We start from the raw sequence: 18,882 nt of genomic DNA on the forward strand, positions 1-18,882 counted from the left end.
TCTGGAAATCAAGAGGAACCTCTGCCAAGGAGAAGAGCTGGAAGACACTGGAGGAGGAGTACTGCCCCTTTGCTGTGTGCTGATAGAGGTTGGCCTTCAGTGGACGTTTCTGCCAAGGAGAGGAACTGTTTGTGTATTATGCTCCCAAAGTGTCTCCAAGGGATTGAAGTGGAGCTTGCCCCCTGCAAAGACCTCACCCTCCTTCTGGGCACCCTCTCTGGAACCTCTGGTTTCAGCCGCTGCAGAAGAAAATGGCAACCGTCTCTGTCACCGAGTCCATTGCAGGATTCAGTGACCTGAAGTCCCCGCAGAAGGCACAGCTGCATTTTGTATTGTGTCCTTGGTCTCACCTACCCCAACTTAACGATCATCACTGAGCCGTTGCTCGCACCACGACCTGAGGGCACCACAGGCCACACCTCCTCGCTTCACCCTGCCTGGACGTCATCAACACCGTCACCGACACAGTTGCTGCCCAACAGGTATATTGACTGGCTCTGTCACCTACACTGCAGCCTGCCAGCATCGCATCGAGCACCGACTTACCCTGCACTGTAAGCCTTGGCCTCACCGACACCGTCTGGATGATCGTCACAAGACGCTGCCTGCACCGCATCAAGAGGGCACTTGGAAGAACAGCATTTTTCAGCTATTTCTGCAATTTAAAGGTTATCTTGCAAAGTAACTCTTTTTACAGCATTGTATTGTGGATTTTTGTCATTTTTGGTCTTGTTTGCATTAGTTAAAGATTTACTTATTTTTCTAAATTGGTGGTAGTATTTTCACTGTATTACTGTATGCATACATAAATGCTTTACACAATGCCTCTGAGATAAGCCTTTCTGCTTGTGCCAAGCTACCAAGGGGGTTAGCAGTGGTTATTTTAGAAGTGTATCCCCCTTACCCTGTTAGGAAGAAGGGTCCCTACTTGGACAAAGTTGCAAATCGTTGCCCTTTAGAGACCCCCATTTCTAACAATCATGTGTAAAGTATTCATTTTGGGAAGGCCACTATTTATAATAAACTTCAAATAGAGGTAGAAACGCATCTCGTGCAGCTTTCTGTTTGATGTTAAAGGGGTTCATTCTTTGGTGATTATGATAATACTTTGTGTTATGGCTAGAATACTTCTGAATGCTATAGCACCAAAGGGATTCTTGGCATTATAATGTGCTGTTGTGTCGCTTAGGATGACAGGCAGGGCTTTAAGTGGGATGAAAAAACTGGGGGGGTCTCTAAAAGGGGTGTGGCAACCCTGGAAAATGGGCATTGCAAACACAATTAGGGGCACAGCCTAAATCATACTAACTAGAATTGTGTGATTAAGAAATTCATAAAGTCGACACAGTGGCGAAGATGGTGGCAGTGTCGGTCGTGTTTTAGTTAGTGCTGCACCGGGCCTGCAAAATATCCTGCCGAAATCCTGCTGTGACCCATGACTGCTACTTACCACCGAAGGCTCGACTGCCCCAGTCTGCCAACGGCTGTAGAGTTGGAAGCTGAGACCGGTAGATGGTATGGTGGACCCTGTGGCCAGGTGAAGGGTGCAGACACTCCAGCGGAGGGCCGGCCTTCCATGCTCCGGAAGATATGGGACTTGTGGAAAGGGGCCTCTACCCTTCCATTGTGGGTGCTGGTTAAGTGGCGGAAACCCTCTTGGATTGAGATCACCCGACAAGCTTGCTGGCCGGCCTGACCAGTGTGTGGGCCTTCCTGCCAATGGCGCAGGTGTTAAGACTTGAGACCTGTTACCGGGGGGGCTTGCACTGTTGTGTCCCCATGCCACGTGACTCCTCCTCTGTGAGGGACCATGGTGAGTGCTGTGGAAAGGGCCCCAGTGGGGTGGGGCCTAAAATAGAACTGATGAGATCAGGGGGAGGTAGGTCCCACCTGAAGAGTGTAGCGAGAACCGTGCTGGGCCAGAGGAGCAGCCAAGCGGGTTCAGGGCTCTGTCCGTCCCCCCATTGTTGGAGTCGGCTGGAGTGCGGGCAAGGGGCCCGGGGAGCCTACGGCCAGCGGCTGGGCCTGGGACTGCCATACAGGTGGTAGTGATCAGGATTCCTAGGCCCTCACCCTAAGCAAGGAGACAGAGATCAGAGTTGGGACACCTGCTGGGCCAGAGGTAAAAGGTCGTGCCTACAGTGAAAGTTTCGGGAACGGAGGTGAGGTGGACATAACGCCAAGTGAAGTTGGGGAGCCGCCTGGACTGCTGGAGGGGTTGTGTCATAGGGGAAAGAGTGTTTTGGAGGAGCTCCCCCCCTCTAAGGACTAAGTTGTGCGAGAGACTTGTTTACAGTGAGGCCCACCCCTAGAATTATCTGAGGCCTCTGTTCCCTGGGCTAGAGACCCGATCCATCCCAGATGGGCCTGTATGCGATGTTGGGGCAGATGCTTTGCTGATGGCACTCGAGCCCCCCTTCGGTTTCCTGTGGTTCTCCCACCATTGGGCAGTGGAAGCTAGATGTGTAGAACCATACAAGTCCTGGTATCCAGAGACAGAGTATTGGTCAGGGTGAGACAGTGGGCCCTTCTTGTCGACTGATCCGGTTATCCGCTCCTCCTTCACCAAATGCAAATTGTCTGTGGACGGTCTTCCATCAAGACCACTGAGAAGCGTTGACGTCCTGCCACCCGGAACATCGCCAGGGCCAAGGAACCAAAACCTCCCTGACAGGGCAAAATGGACAGAAATGCCAAAATGGCGGAGGTGGCTTTGCCACTGGAACACAACAACGCTGCCCGTCTCCTGGCTATCCAGTCTTCCAGGGAGACTCTGGAGTGAGGGGTGGGAGAGGTGCACTATCAATCAATCAATCAATCAGTGGATTTATTAAGTGTGCTACTCACCCGTGAAGGTCTCAAGGCGCTGGGGAGGGGGTTGCAGCTCCTGTTCAATCGAAGAGCCAGGTCTTGAGGTTCTTCCTGAAGGTGTGGACGGTCGGGGAGTGTCTGATGTTCACAGGGAGCTCGTTCCAGGCTTTGGCTACGACGTAGGAGAAGGCTCTTCCTCCTGTTCTGGTTCCGCGGATGCAGGGGGTCTCTGCGAGGGCAAGGTCTGCGGAGCGAAGGTTCCTCTTGGGTATGTGGAATGAGACTCTCTCATTGAGGTATTTGGGTCTGATGTTGTGTAGGGACTTGTAGGCGTGGGTGAGCAGTTTGAAGGTAACTCTCTTCTCGACGGGGAGCCAGTGGCGGTCATGTAGGTGTTGGGTCATGTGTTTGTGCCATGGGATTCCGGGGACGAGTCTGGCTGCGGCGTTCTTTATGGTCTGTAGCATGTTTAGGAGGGTTCTGTTGATTCCGGTGTAGAGGGCGTTGCCGTAGTCCAATCTGCTGGTTATAAGTGTGTGGGTAACGGTTTTTCTGCATTCTGGGGGAATCCATTTGAAGGTCTTGCGGAGGATCCGAAGGCAGTTGAAGCTGGTGGAGGTGATGGAGTTGATCTGGCGAGTCATGGTGAGGGAGGAGTCGAGGATGAGGCCAAGGTTCCGTGCGTGGTCTGTTGGGGTGGGCGGACTCCCGAGGGCGGAGGGCCACCAGTCAGTGGCATCACTAGGGGGGTGCACTTTGCCACGCACCACGCACGCACCGGTGGTGATGATGCATGTGATGATGCATGATGCTGGTGCGATGCGGATGCGCGACATACCCAGTTTGTGGGTCCCAGGGCCGTCAATCTTTAGCGCTACCAATGACGGCCCTGGGACAGCCCCCGCGCGCTGTGCTCCTCTGACGCGTCGCGGCGGTCACGCGCCAGAGAGGAGACGAGAAGGCAGCGCAGGGGAGTGTGTGCGGTGCGCCACTAGAATAAAGAAATCACCACCATCTTCTTTGATATCGCGAGCGCCCGGCGTTGTCTCCCCTTCAAATTTGGGACTGACTCAGTTCTTGGGTCCGGAGGCAGAGGTGAGATACTGAGAGAAATATCATTTATAAATTAAATATGAATGATGAAGTTAGAAATGTGGCAGTGGCAGTGCAGTGGCAAAGGAGAGCTTTAAAGAGATGTGTCAAGGAGCGATCATCTAATCATGATTTATTTCAGAGCTGTTGTTACTGTGTTAAGTTGCCTGGTTGGCAGCAGAGACTTTATCTGAGGGAATACTCTGAATAAATCTTTAAGAAACTGTGCTATAACGAAGGAGATCCAGAAGTTCTTTGCTATCTTGAAATGGCCGCAAAGTGTACTTGAATCAAAGAGTGAACTAGGCCTGATCTACCCAAAGAGAGTAGGTATAGTAAGACCTATTCTGGTGGTGCTAATATAGGGTGACTTTATACGTTTTGTCATCAGAAGCGCTTCCATATTAGTTGATATGTTTTGTAAGTGTTATACTTTCTGACTCTCGCAAGGAAATCTCTGCAGTGCTATGGGATATTTAAATGTTGAAGCTCATGGTATTCACTGGAAGCAGGCCAATAAGTGCAGAGAAGTAGGGGTTTGGACGAAGCACCTACTTGTGGCTCATCAATAGCAAATGCTTCCGAGGTTCCAGCTGAATGTGATTCTCCTCTGACAGTGAACTAGTGTTGTCTGTGCCACTGTGGAGCAATTACTACCATCTGAATCGGTTTCCTCTTCAACCTTTCTGTTGGCTGACAACTATGGAGAGCGGTGAGGCGGGCAAATGGGTGCATGCATGTGTGCTAACTCTAAGATGCCTATGTTAAAAATAAATAAAATAAAAATTCACTCACCTTGCTCTTGCTTGCTGCACAACATGTCCTCCTCAATGCGGTGTTCTTCTCCTCTCCTCTCCAGGCTCCAGATCGGACCCAAGCCAACTCCCTTAACCAATCCTGGTGCTGCTCACATGCGGGTAACCAGCATGAGAGAAGCAGCAGGATTTAAGGTAGTGGCCTTCCCTCAGCACGTTTGAGGCACTGAAGGCCTGTGCTTGCTCTCAACCCAGCTGTCTAAGATGGCTGGGTTAGAGAGGTTTAGAGAGTGCATGTCTGGCTGCCCGTCGCAAAACAGCCGGCCAAAGTAATATGCACACTTTAAACTTGGGTGCACAGGCACTCCTCTGTGCTCTACCACTGAGCAGGCCCGGATCCATTCGCCACCATAGAACAGGAGGGAACCTCCGCATTGCCTGCGGAGTTCCCTCCTGTGCAATTAGGATGTGACCGCCACCCTGGCAGTCACATCCTCTAGTTTTACCATTGCGGCGGGTGCGGCTTCAAGCTGCATCCGCCACAATGGTAAAAATGCATACACTGCATTTGTATGCAGAAAGCAGCAGGCACCGTGCGGTGCCTGCAGATTTATGCATACAAATGCAGGGGGGTACCATAGGTACCCCCAATGTGCAACCCCACCCCCCCTTCACCTAGGGGGCCCGCAACGGGCCCTCGCAGTGAAGTTACACATGCTTTTCCACGGCGGAAAACCCGCCGTGGAAAATAATTTTTTAAAGCCCTTCCTAATATGGCGGACGGTGTCTGAGAGACACCGCCACCTTATTAGAGCTTTTCCGCCGCAGTTGTAAGCCAACCGCGGCGGAAAATCTGCAGACGGAAACCAGGACCCACCAGCCATCCTAATGTGGCGGTGGGTCTTTGAAGGGGCCGGCGGTGGCTTCCGCCGTCCCAGAGGATGCGGAAAAAACGCAATCATAATAGGCCCCTTGGTTAGGGATGGGTTAGTGCCGTGGAAAAGAAAATGGTAATAAATTAACTTTATTACTGTTTTATTTTTCATCTCTTGGGCTTTTTTGGGAGCATTTTAGTAGTGGGACGACGTTCCTCCGCTCTAATGGAGGAGCCGCTTCCGATGAGGGGGATCCCTGACAACGTGATCAAAAAGGCATTCCCCCCACAACCTGTCTTGTATAAAAGCGGCATTTCCGGTTCTCCTGCAATGCAAAGAGATCTAGTGTCGTCTTGCCCCATTTCTGCAAGATTGTGTTCAGAATGGATTGATTTAGTTTCCATTCGTGGCAACTTTGGCTTGTCCTGCTTAAAGTGTCCGCAAAACTGTTGCTCACTCTTGGCTGATGTTCTGCTCATATTATTACTTGATGTGCTAAAGCCCATTTCTATATTTCTAGCGCCACCTGTGATTGGGTCAGATATCTTGTACCTCTTGTTGGTTCAGGTATTGCATCCTGGTTGTGTTGTCTGTTCGTATCATCACTAAAGATCGTTTCTCAGCAAGAAAGCTCGTAGGGCAAGTGAGATTGCTCAGAGTACCAGGAAATCTATGTGCATCTTTGATTGAGTCAGGATCCATTTTCTGCTGTTTTGTAGATCCCCAACCTTCCAAAGAAGTGTCTATAGTAATGACATATTTAGGAATTTGGGGTAAGAACGTTAGTTCTGATGAGAGATTGTTTGAGTATATCCACCAAGGAAGAGCTTTTATCATGGATGTATGACGTTACAACGCATACATTTACAACGCATACCGTTACAACGAATTTTTTACAACGCAAAAACTTTTACAACGCATACCATTACAACGCATGTTTTTACAACGCAAGTACTTTTACAACGCATGCCATTACAACGTAAGTATTGGTAAGTATATAATATATATTTTTTAAATTAATTGTAATTAATATAATTTAATTTAATTTAATTTAATTAATTTAATTTGTTTTTACCCTGTACCCCTGTACCCCAAAAACCCAAATTAACCAGAACCCTAAAAATACCCCTGTACCCCAAAAACCCAAAACTGTCCCTGAACCCTAAAAATACCCCTGTACCCCAAAAACTGAAAACTGTCCCTGAACCCTAAAAATACCCCTGTACCCCAAAAACTGAAAACTGACCCTGAACCCTAAAAATACCCCTGTACCCAAAAACTGAAAACTGACCCTGAACCCTAAAAATACCCCTTTACCCAAAAACTGAAAACTGACCCTGAACCCTAAAAATACCCCTTTACCCAAAAACTGAAAACTGACCCTAAACCCTAAAAATACCACTTTACCCAAAAACTGAAAACTGACCCTGAACCCTAAAAATACCCCTTTACCCAAAAACTGAAAACTGACCCTGAACCCTAAAAATACCCCTTTACCCAAAAACTGAAAACTGACCCTAAACCCTAAAAATACCACTTTACCCAAAAACTGAAAACTGACCCTGAACCCTAAAAATACCCCTTTACCCAAAAACTGAAAACTGACCCTAAACCCTAAAAATACCCCTTTACCCAAAAACTGAAAACGTAAAAGAAAACCAAACATATAAAATATTAAATATAATTATATACTTACCAATACTTACGTTGTAATGGCATGCGTTGTAAAAGTACTTGCGTTGTAAAAACATGCGTTGTAATCGTATGCGTTGTAAAAGTTTTTGCGTTGTAAAAGTTTCGTTGTAATGGTAGTGCGTTGTAAAAGTTGCGTTGTAAAGGTTGTTTCCCTTTTATCATAGTTGGTGTGATGTTGATGAGATCTTCAATAGGGCCTTCGATCTGAATCCATATTTGTCTAATCCCTCCTGTAAAGGTCTCATTTTAGGCGGGCACAAGACACTAGCAAAATAGCAGATTACATCATGCTTAGAAGTGATTTGAGAACGCGAACAGAAACAGATTTTCTTTTTGATGAGATATGTGCTAACATTTTGAGTTTCTTCTGTCTTTCTTCTGACAAGAATGCCTTGTCTAGTAATGTATTTAGAAATTCGCTACAATTTTATTTATGTGAATTGCTGTGTGTCTGTCTTTCTACTCCTCCTGGGCGCGGGCTACCACTCATCCTCAGAACCCAGGCAACATGTGACTGCCCCCGAGGCCAGGCCCCCGTCCGCCCGAGGACAGTCAGAGCCAGAGAAACTCTCTTTATACCCGGGCCCAGTGTACTCTGCCCACCCGGGGTTATTTTTAAGACCCGGGGAATATCACAGGAAAGACATTGTCACTGTCAGTCTACACCTCAGAATGATTCCGCCCAATGGAAAATAGCGCGCCCCGGGCCCGGAAAGCTCCCTCCCTCGGTCGGCAACCAGGGCACCGGGTCCTCATTGCACTCGACCCAGTGTCGTCCTGTAGTGAGTTTGAAAAAAGTTCTATCATTTGGTCAGAGAGGTTGGAAAGGGCTAGGTTGGCATCTCCCTTACAGTATAAGAATACATAGCATTGAGTAAAATTAAGTAAAGTACAATTTGTAGATATATGCTGTTCACCAGGAAACACATTATACTTTGCTTGTGCCCTGAGTTAGAGCTGGAGGGTGGGTTGGTGGGTTAGAGAACGCGGGGGTTTGAGAGGTGCTCTGTGGTTAAAGCCATGGAGGGTGCTTGTGAGAATATGCTGTCCTTCAATCGCAGTACTGCTTAGTGGATTGCATGGTATGCGCAGCGGTAAGGAGAAATGGTAGCACCAAGGAACCCAGCGACCATGCTATCACTCCTTTCGATAATCTTTAACTTCCTCCTTGCAAGAAACATAGTTTCTTTCTGCAGCTAGGGTTGATAGTGTGTTTTTGCAGCTAGGGTTGAACTCTTCATGTAGGTCACTTGTTCTTGTGTAAGTTGTGTGCTTGGGGTGGTTGAAGTTGTTGCGGTTCTAGAAATTATCTTAATTGGCACCCTGTGGTATCAATGAGAAGGCTTAAAGTCCTGGTGAGGTGGTCATTAACAGATCCAGAGGCAAGTATTCATATCCTGTTAAGCTGGGAGTGGGTTGATCCGGGTGTTGCAGGCGCATGAATAGTGAGATGTCTGGGGGTGACTACCTTGTCCCGGTGGATTTTGAGATGTGTTTTACCAGGATGACGGCTATCTGCCTTGTTGATCTAAAGATAGTTTGTACCCAGCGCTGATGACCCGATAGCGCCCAAGAAATGGGCTAACTAGGAACTAAATTTACAGACGTTACTAAGGATTCTGTATGGTCCCGTTATTTGCCATCTGTGTCCACTGGCTGACTCGGAGCGGAGGATGTCCATGCGGTACGTCGTGAGGGGGTGATACCATGAGTTACCCGCACCGGGTGACACCAACCCTAGTGACGCCACTGCCACCAGGAGTTTTCCCAGGTGGAGGTGGAGGGTCTGAGGATGAGGACCTCAGTCTTCTCCGAGTTGAGCTTCAAGCGGATGCTTTTCATCCAGGTGGCTACGTCTCTCATTCCTTCCTGGAAACAGTCTGGTGTCTTCGGGGTTCTTCGTGAAGGAGAGGATGAGCTGGGTGTCATCGGCATATGATATTACTCTGAGCCCGAGTTGTCTGACGATGGCGGCAAGGGGGTCCATGTAGATGTTGAAGAGCGTGGGGCTGAGCGATGATCCTTGGGGAACTCCACAGTTGATCTGTGTGGGTTCGGAGAGGAATGGAGGGAGTCTGATCCTTTGGGTTCTGCCGGAGAGAAAGGATCGGATCCAGGAGAGTGCGGGCCCTCGTATCCCTGCGTCGTGGAGTCTGGCTGTGAGAGTGCAATGTGAGACATTGTCGAAAGCTGCGGAGAAGTCTAGTAGGATGAGGGCTGTGGTGTGCCCATGGTCTAGTAGCATGCAGATGTTGTTGGTGGCAGCGAGGAGGGCCGTCTCAGTGCTGTGGTTGCTGCGAAATCCGGACAGGGAGGCGTCTAGGATTGAGTTTTCTATGATGAAGGTGGTCAGCTGGGTGGTTACTAGTCTCTCAGTGACTTTGGCAGTGAAGGGGAGGAGAGAGATGGGCCTGCAGTTTTTCAGGTCTGTCGGGTCGGAAGCTTCCAGTCGTCGGGGAAGATTCTGGATTCGAAAGAGGCATTGATGGTGCATCCTAGTTCGGGTGCGATGGCGGCGGCAGCCCTGTGGTAGATGTGTGGTGAGCAGGGGTCCGTGGGGGCTCCTGTGTGGGTGTTCTTCATGGTCACGGTGGTGTGTTTGAAGGTGGCAGGATTCCACGTAGTGATAATTGGCTCATTGGCGGTAATGGTGGAGCATAGGGTCCGGCGTCAGTTCGCTAAAGTTGTTGTAGAGGGCCTTGATTTTCAGATGGAAGTTGGAGCTGAGCTTGTTGCAGAGTTCATGAGATGGTGTGGTGACCGTGGCTTCGCTGGGGGGTTTGGTGAATTGCTTTATGATGTTGAAGAGTTCTTTAGGGTTGGTTGCGTTGGTGTGAATTTTATCCCTGAATAAAGTCTGCTTGGTGTCTCTTAAGCATTGGTGGTACTCCTACAGGGCGTTCCGGTAGCTGTTCAGGTCTTCCGTGGTTTTCCGGTTTCGCCAGGTTTTCTTGAGGTGTCGGCAGGAGTGCCTGGCTGCTTGGAGGTCGGTGGTGAACCAAGCTGATTTCAGGAGGCGTTGTTTGCCTGGGTGGCGAAGGGGTGTGAGCTTGTCAGCGCAGCTGGAGATCCAGCGGTGAAGTTTCTGGTTTGCTGAGTTGGCTTTGGTCGTTGTGCAGGGTGGGTCTAGGAGGAGGGTGACGATGAGGTGCTCCTCAGTGATCTTGCTCCAGTACCTTCGAGGCAGGTGTGGGGGGGTTTGGGTCCGGTGTATGTGTTGAGGGTGAAGTGTAGGCAGTGGTGGGCGGTATAGGGGGACTGCAAAGTGAGGCTCAAATGGATGTTCGTCCCTCCAGCGAAGATGGGGTCAAGGGTGAGTCCAGCTCTGTGTGTGGGGGTGGTGACAAGCTGCTTCAGTCTGAGGATGGAGAGGTTGTTGAGGAGGGTGATGGAGCCGGGGTCGCTGCGGTTGTCGAGGTGGAAATTGAGGTCTCCGCGTAGAATGTAGTCTGTGGAAGCGATGGGGTAGGGTGCGACGAGGTCGGTGATGGTGGTTGCGGACTGGGTGCGTGGTCCGGGGGATCTGTAGGAGAGGGTGCCCTGTAGCGTGGTCCTGGGGTTAGTCTGGATCTGAAAGTGGGGGTGTTCTGTGTTGGAGTGGGGGTCGCTCGTGTTGGAGGTGGAGGGTCGAAGGGAGGTCTTGTGATCGATGGCAAGTCCTCCTCCTGGGTGATGGGTCCCTTCTCTGGATCTTGTATCCATCGGGGATGGCTGTGGCGATGACGGGGCTGGAGGTGGGATTAGTCCAGGTTTCGGTGAGGAAGGTAATGTCGAGCGAGAGGGTGTCAAGCATGTCCCGGATCTCTATGGCGTGTCTGTGTAGGGAGCGTACGTTGAGGAGGATGCAAGTCAGGGCTCCGGTGGTGCAGGAGTCCAGCGAGTTCTTGGCGGTCTTGGGGTCGCAGTCGGTGGTGAAGGATTGTCGGCAGTGTCTTCAGGAGAATTGTCCTTGGGTGGTGTTCGGTGTGGCTCTTTGGCAGCCGTTGAGTCTTCCGGGGTTGAGTGCGTGGAGGGTGGCGAAGAAGTATTGGCGGGGTTCCGGAGATCCAGGGTTGCTGCCGCTGGCCATGGTCGGGTCACGGATGGACAAAGACGGGCTTGTCTTTGGCGTGCCAGTGGCGCAACCGCGCATTTATTAGGGGAGGGGGGCAAGACTGAAGGATGGGAGGCGGGAGCGGGACTGTGTCAGGGGGAGGGGCTGCAGGGGCAGCAGCGGCGGGAAAGGCAGAAAACACTCAAAAATGAAATTAAGAGAAATGAAATGCCCAAGTAAAATTAAAACAGGAGGAAAACCGGGTGAACAGGTATTATAGGTAAACATGAGGACTCAAGTGAGCAGGGGGCGAGGAGAACACCAGGCCAGCTGGTGACTGATTCGCCTGTATCAGCGGCGGGCTGCTGGTGCAAACCCTAGAGAAGGGAGGTCTCTGCAGATGGGTGATGCGGCGATGGACCGGAGCTGCTGGGGAGAGTGCTGGCCTGAACCGGAGGTCCAGGTTTCACCTATGAGGTCTCTCTTTTGCGTCAGGACCTCCGAAATGTGTGGAGAGAGTCACCTCAGCGTAGAATAGGCTATCTGAACTAGAAGACACAGTACAGAGCCTCAAAAAGAATATGGCGGAGGCCTGAGCCACAAACAGGGAAGTGGTGTGGTGGCTTGAGAATGCTGAAAATTAAACTCGATGACACAATCTCTGGTTCATTAGATTCCCCAAGGGGGTTGAGGGCACTGACAATCCGCAATTCCTGGATGTTTGGTTGCAAAGTATTCTGCCACAAGACAAACAAACTCCCTGCTTTGTAATTGAAAGGGCCCACTGAGCGTTGGTGGGGTAAACCACCAACTGAGGTCCACCGAGGCAAGTGATAGCCTACTTCTTACATTTACTTATGATCCTTACAGAGGTGTGTAAGTTAAGGGAGATACACCATGACTACTCCAGAATTATGATTTCTCTGGACCACACAAGTGAGGTTCAGCGTCAGCAGCGCACATTCGATTAAGTGAAAGCTAAACTGCTGTATCTGCAATTACAATACATGTTATTCTTCTCAGCCATACTGAGGTCCTTTACCAAGGAAAATCTCTCTTTTTCCAGAGTCCTGAGGAGGCATGGGAATGGCTGGAAGAGAGGCTGAGGCATAATGAGAAACAGAATCAGGACCGCATGCCTGCTGGGGAGGATAAGGCGCACCATGTGATGCGCCTTGGGTCCGGCGGTGAGGACGCTCCTCCCGATGGAGGACCAACACTACCCCCCTGGAGGCAGAGGGGCCCGAAGCAAGACCGGGGTGGTATCCTCGGACTCGGACAGTGGAGATGCAGCAGCTTCCAAAAAAAGCAAGTCAGCGGACCGAGGTGAGGGCTCCCCACATGGGAACACAGAGGAAGAGTAAGAAACTGAATCCGAGATCCCTCATCCCCTGGTGGACGTCATGACACATTTGGAGAAGGTGCCTGATGTGCCCCCTTCTGATGGCACTGCATGTGATCTGACAGCGGTTGTTTAGTCATGGGTGTAGCGTTACTATTTAGGGGCCTAGTACAAGAGGGAGACATGCCCTGCTGAGAAACTGTGGTGATCTGGAGGGTGGAATTCCTGGATGGGTAGAATGTGATGATGTGGGGATGATATCAAGATGGAATGGAAGGCCAGGAGGCGTTGAGAAGAGGAGGAAGAAGGACCAGTCGGTCAGCTGGAGATGCCCATGATTAACATTAATAAAGAAGTTGAATTAACAGAGGTGTGCGAACCTGTTTTTATACTGGCGATGAGCAGAAATACTTGTGTAGTCGACATCTCCATCCCTGGATTGCCTGAGATTGATACTTTTAATTCACAAAGGAACTGTGAAAACAGAGAAATATCTCACCAACTGGAGTTGAATTTCAGGCAAGTCAGTGTTTCAAACAGAAGTGAGTGGTGTTTGATTGAAATGTACTAATACGATCGTACATTACTGTAGCCATTGACAGAATACCCGTGAGTCAGCAGCGCAAGGCAGAAGTCAGGAACACGAGGGAAGAGTGAGAGAGGAACGCATCAGAGCTGGGAGTCAGACATGAGCGTAAGCGTGAGAGAAGATCGAGGGAAGAACGCGTTGAGACTGGAGCTCACGAGGAGTCGGCACGAGAAGGAGCGCAAGCCCAAAGCCACAGTACAACTCTGATGAGCCTAAGAGGGAGTGTCACATAAAATCTGCATTTCTGAGGAGCCATGACTTCGAGAAAAAAAAAAAGAAGGAAGTGGCAGCGTCCACGTTCATGTGTAGGCAGTCACTGTGTGTAAAAACGGCTTCCACAGCAGCGGTTAATACAAATTGTCGTTACATTAAAATTAAAGTTTATTGGTAAAGCACTCACCCAGCAAGTTTGACGGCCTGTTGCTGCCTGAAATAGAAGAAGGACCAAGCTCTTGAACTGCATGGAAAGGAAAGAAATAATAAATCTTTGTCTGCAGGAATAATACAAAGGCAGATAATGCATAAAAATAGAAGACATTTTTATTATAGATTATTATTATAGATTATCTTAATTTTGTATGTTAATTTCTTATTGTAAATTAATATTTTAGTTTGTTATATTGAATTTTTTTCAGTATATGGCCGAGCGAAGTACCGCATCACCTCCTCCATTTTGTCCAACACTTGGAGAGCCACCAATACTGTGGAAACAGCAATTGGAGGAAATAGGGATGGACCTTTGATACGACAAGCTATTCTTCTTCATCATCTTGGAGTGGAGGGAAGGAGAGTTTATGAAAAGTTACCAGAAGTATCATTAGGCATTACATGGAGTGAAAACTGAAAACAGTGATAAGTTGGAAAAACCGCATGGTCAAATAAGACTGAATAGGACAGAAATAAAAGTTTTGGTGGACTGTGTAAGTTTGTTTGCTCCACTTATTAAAAAAGACTCATGAGAGAAATTGGAAGTATCTTTTAGATGTGCACTTAGGGAAACCTGACATTAAGGCTATAAGCTCTGCAGGTAAAAGAACAGAAATGTTAGCAATGGAGTGGATGATGATAGAGTTTAAAGGAAAATCTGTCTATGGATGGGCATATGTCACTGATTTTGGGTCAGATTTGCTAGGATGGTGTCATCAGAAGGATTTTGACTGAATAATCAATCAATGCTAAAGAGATGGTGATGGTAGCAGAAAGTAATGAAGTGGAGGAAATATTTGAAGAAGGTCAACTAAACGTAATAGAAAAGTATCTGCAGCTGTTTTCAGAGAGGTTGGGATTGCTGAAAGGTTTCTCTCATAGGATAATAGTAAAGAAGGGTGATAAACCAGTTGTTTAAAGTAAGGGGCATTCCTAATATGATAAGAGGACCTTTAAAATCAGAATTGGATAAAGTCTTCGAACCAATAGAGGCCTCAGAATGGTTGTCTCCGATTGTGGTCGCACCGAAGGAAGGGGGACAAATCTGATTGTGCATAGACTTGCATTATTTAAATAAAAATATTTGAGTGGACAGGCAGCCGCCTACCAATACATTTGAGACGTTAACTATGAGAGAAGAAGGAGCTGTGTTCAGTGTTCTGGACATGTCTGCTGCATATGATCAAGTAAATCTTCATGTGCTGACGAAGCACCTTACATTGTAACTCCACTAGGGACTTTCCATTAAAAAGGATGCCTTTTGGGCTTGCCTCCGCTGTTTTCCAGAGAATAATGAAAAATATTTTCAGAGATATGGAACAAGTATTATGTTTTCAGGACGATATACTTATTGTTTGAAGAAGTGCAAGCGAGCATAACCACTTATTAGAGGAAGTAATGAGAAGGCTGGAAAAGCATGGGCTGACTCTACAGAAAGGAAAATGTAAAATTGGAAGAAACGAAGGGGCATATTACCAACCAATAGAGATAATTTTTTTCTCTAACTTGTTTAGAGACAAATATTATCGCCGCAAATCGGCGATTTTTATCGCAGATAAACCTTGCTATTAGCAAGGTTTATCGCAAATGCGATAAAAAATGGCCGCAATGCATGAATATCGCTGAAAAGTCAGCGATATTCATGCATTATCGAGCAAATGCTCTTAGCCATGTTATCCACCTCCCATTGGATAACATGGCTAAGAACTGCTCCTGGGCAAGTGTTAGCTTTTGGAGATATTCGCGCTTAGCGCGAATATCTCCAAAAGTTGGTAATAGGAGATAGCGATGTTAGCGACTGTTTTCAGTCGCTAACATCTTGGCACGCCCACTTTGCATGTCATTAGTGATAAATATCACTGACATGCAAAGCGGGGCCCAAGATGGTCACTATCTCCTATTAGCTGTCGCTAACTGGTGTTAGCGACAGCTTGGTAATAGGGAGATAATTTTATCTCCGCTTTCTTGGCTTTTAAAGCCAAAAAAGTGGAGATAAAGCCCCTTGATAATATGCCCCGAAGTGACGTACCTGGGACATGTTGCTGGTAGTATAAAGCATAATTCGAGCTATTGAGAAAGAAAGAAATTTGCAGATGCGCTAGAGCCCCTGAGGAGATTGACTAAAAAGGGTTCAGTGTTTCACTGGTATGATGAGTGTGAGAATGCATTTCACAGAGTGAAACAAGGTATTATGCAACCACGGATGTAAGCAAATATGGGTATTGGTGCATTATTATCACAGAGTAAGGATGGGGGTGAGTATGTAGTTGGTTTTGCATCTAGGAGGTTGCAAGGAGCAGAAACCAAATATTATGTGATTGAGAGAGAGGCTATGGCTTGATGTTGGGGGATTAATCATTTTAAGTTTTGTGTATGGAGTTTGCCTTTTAGAATAAGGATGAATCACAAACCTTTGACATAAATTTGCAAAAGAGGTTGAGGTTTGGAAGGGAATGTTACACCTCATATATCGTGGTGGTGGTTGTCGGTAATTGATTTTAATGTTGATGTGAAGATTGTGAAAGGCAGCAATAATGTGGTGGCAGATTATTTGTCAAGAAGGCCAGTGAATCAGGAAGACTGTATGGAGGAAGTACTTGATGGGGATGAGTGGGGAATATTAGGACAGAGGGCAATAAGTGACGAAGAATTGAACATTACCCTGGAGAGTGATTTGGTGATTAAGGAAGTGCAACTCAGAGTAGTACAATGTTGGGACGGAAAAGAATTGACTAGAGTGATGAATAAGTACTTTAAGGTTAAAGAGGAATTGAGTATAGTGAGTGGAAAGTTAATGAGAAGGAATCAATGTATTCCTCCGGAGGGAGTTTGTGCACACATTGTCAACATTGCGCACAAGGGGCATTTAGGATGAGGAATGACAGAAAGGAAAGTGAGAGAGTGATTCTGGTGGCTGGGATTGGACAGTGAGGTGGACAATAAACTAAAGGATTGTGTAGCTTGTGCAAATAGTGGCAAAACTAAGACAACCTCCTTTAGAAAACATGTATTTTCCTGAGAAACCTTGGGAAAAATTTGCGATTAATTTTCTAGGACCTGTAGTAAGGCTGGGTTTCAGAAGTAGATATATTTTGGTGTTAGTCAGAGGCGGCCAACATGTTAAAATACCAGGGTGGAGGGGGTGTGGAAGAGGGGGAGGTGGCTAGCGGGAAACACAGAGAGCACCACGGGAAGCACGCGGGGGAGCGGGCGGCAGAAGGAAACAGCGTTAATGAAAACATTAAACACTTACCTGTGTCGTGTTTTGGCAGCTCCTGAGTTAGCGTTTAGCACAGCTACACGGTCTTTTCGTTAACTTGACCAAAACGAACGGGGGCCATTTTGAATCCTTCTGGCTTCCATTTTCTATGAACATGCTGCCTCGTGGTCAGTGTGCCCTTTCGTCCTTTCTCGATACCCATGGTCACCTATTCTGCTCGGTAACAGGCTATTTTTAGTACTGGTCAAGCGCACATGCGCACTATGCATCAACTGGTCATTCTTTAGGAATGTTAGCACTAACTGACCAGTGTTATTGAACTCCTCCCACATGCTGGCTGTGTTCCAAAAATGACCTTATATGTACCTAAAATATGTAACTTGTAACCGCCTATCTTTTTATTGCTATTAAACTGTATAAAAGAGGTCGCGCACCGATGTTCGGTGTGCTACTTCTTACATTGCCGAAGGGTGCTGTAGGAATGTATCACCACCCCATGGGGTCTTAATAAACTTGTCTTTTGCCTTTTCCAGTGTCCGTGCCAACTTCTATACTAAGGTGTATGAAAGTTTAGCAGAGTATGTAGGCCTGATTTGAACCCAACACCACAATTGGCGACCACGAAGTGACTCATCGGCGACTCGGATGCCCGAAGGAGAGGTCGTGACGAAGGTTAGGAAACTCGCCATGGACGCGATCGCTGCCATTGAGTGACCCGAGTCTTGGCACCCACGGTGTGTTTTTCCTTCCTTCCGATCTGACCTTCCAGGTGGCGCCGGTCTTCGACTATGATTCTGATCTTGGATTGTCGTGATGTGCCGTTTTGGCTGATTCGACCACAGAACTTGGCAGTTGGACCTTGGACGTTTTGAAGATACTTGGTAAGCTTTTTGACTGGTGAGGTAGTCTACTGACACTTGCTGTGGCTTTTTGAATTTTGAATTTGAATTTGAATTTGTTTGAAGTTAGCTAACGTTTGAATCTTTTGACTTTGAATTTGAATATGTGAAGTGCACCTCACATAGGCAGGCATGTAGGGATATTTCTCTGATTTATTTGATTTGAAAGGCACACCGTGTATGAAGCACATTAAGTGCCATTTTTGTGTAGTATCGCGTTTTCGTGGTACTTTTTGAACATGCCTGTTTTTAGTACGCTCCGAAGGATGTGCTGTTTTGAAAATGGTACCAATTATCGATTAAATAAATCACAGCCGGCTCCCCCAGAGGGGACTCCAAATCGTGAGATGTATGTTAAATTCGGTATTCCACCAATAATGTATAGTACGTTATGGCATAAGTATACTAAAACTGATCGTGAATTACAGTGGCCACTACATGGGTCATTTAGTCTTCAAAAGGTTCAGTATGTGGAGCAGTGTTTGTTTCAGCGAAGGTCTAGACAAGATATGTTTGATTGCGTGCGTATGTGGGAGAAAGAGGCGCGTGAACGAGTGAAGCGTGAGGAAGCCTTGGCGGAGAAGGTGCAGCGGAAGGCTGCACATGATAAAGCTTTACAGCTACAGGAGAAGGAGTTACAGGAAAAGAAAGAGAGGGAGACGCGAGAACATAATTTACAGGTTAATGGTCAGTTCCCTATCAGGCTTCCTCTTTATCCGGTCCTTACTAATGAAACAGATGATTTTTCATTACTAGATCGCTGTCCGCCTCCGTACGTTGCACCTACGGCTCCGAACGAGGAATCAGATGAGGGTAATGATCGTACACAGCGTACAAGGTTACATGCGGAACGAACTGCGGAATTGCGTTCGTTTGCACGAAAGCTAAATTAATACTGTTACTGTTTCTGAAATTAGTAAGCAAATGGAACAATGGTCTGATCAAGAGCGACTGTATTTCTTAGATCATTTTGGAGATGAGGTTGTTGAACGGTTCAGAAAATACTCTTCAGAATTAGAACCCAAGGATATATCTAAGGGTCGTGAGAACTTTCGTAAAGGTCTTTTTGTTCTTTCAGATGCGGATGAATTTTTCAAACGGTTGGTTCAACTACGGAATGAGGCGACACGGCTACGGGAGTCGGA

This window comes from Lissotriton helveticus, chromosome 1_1 (assembly GCF_964261635.1).
Source record: "Lissotriton helveticus chromosome 1_1, aLisHel1.1, whole genome shotgun sequence".
In the NCBI taxonomy this organism is placed as follows: domain Eukaryota; kingdom Metazoa; phylum Chordata; class Amphibia; order Caudata; family Salamandridae; genus Lissotriton; species Lissotriton helveticus.